Here is a 1,041-nt window from a genome sequence, read left to right on the forward strand (position 1 = left end):
AGGGTTGCCTGTCTGAATTTGCTCCTGGGGTGAACTGACTGCCTCTGGTGGGCTCCTGCAAGCCCCTCGTGGAGGGTCCTTTTCCAGACTGCTCCTGCAGGATCTGTGCCCTGAGGGGTATGGCAGCAAACCATGGAGGCAGACGTTCTGTCCCGAGGGAGCAGGGGGAGCTTTGGCTCTGTCTGTCTGTCACTGGGATATGCACAGAGTCACCCCTCTCTCTGGCCCAGAGCCTCCCACTGGACCATGCCACCCGGCCCTTTCCATGTGATCCCCACCAGGAGAGGGGCCTCTCAGCCCTCAGCCCCGGATTCCGCCGATCCACTTCTCCCCTCGGATCCCACATTGTCCGGGACTGTCAGTCCCTGTTCCTACTTGCCTTGTCTCCTCCACTCCCAGAGCACAGCCAGACTCTGCAGCCCCTCCCTCCACACCTGCCATGTGGCCCCTTCCTCTCTGGCTCCTCCCTCTGACGGCCCTCTCTCAGGATCAGAGGCTGAAGACATGAAAACAATTGTCTGAGCTCAGATGCCAGGGCCCTGAGAGGGCCTCTCCACTAGGGCTACCCCCAGGCCCCAGAGGTTCCTCAGGCCAGAGAGCAGAGGCCCATCGTGTTGCGTTCTCCCACCCCTTCCACAGCAAGAGCCCCAGGGAGACCGTGAGGGTCAGGAGAAGGTCAGATCCAAAATGGGAGATAAGGTCCCCTCTCAGGGGGAAGGTGACCTGGCCTGGGATTGGCAGAGGCTCCTGGGAACAAGATGCATGGCTTGGCCACAAGGTCATTAAGGATGATCTTTCTGAAAAACAAAGCTCAGGAAGAGATGCTTGCTTAGCTACTTTCTACTTCTGTCCATCAGAGCGCAGAGGGTCCCCAGTCCACGTAAAAGAACCCGGAGGGGGCTCAGCCCCCTGGAGAGCCAACAACCCAAAGAAAGGAGAGCATTCTATTCGGACCAACCAGAGGAGGTTGGAGACAAGGCCAGCTGGGCCCAGAGGCCTGGAAGGTCCCCAGGTGTGGCAGTGGTCCACCCACCACCACCA

The sequence above is a fragment of the Echinops telfairi genome, unplaced genomic scaffold (genome assembly GCF_000313985.2).
Source record: "Echinops telfairi isolate 266 unplaced genomic scaffold, ASM31398v2 ScPeMD7_7410;HRSCAF=8448, whole genome shotgun sequence".
Lineage (NCBI taxonomy): Eukaryota > Metazoa > Chordata > Mammalia > Afrosoricida > Tenrecidae > Echinops > Echinops telfairi.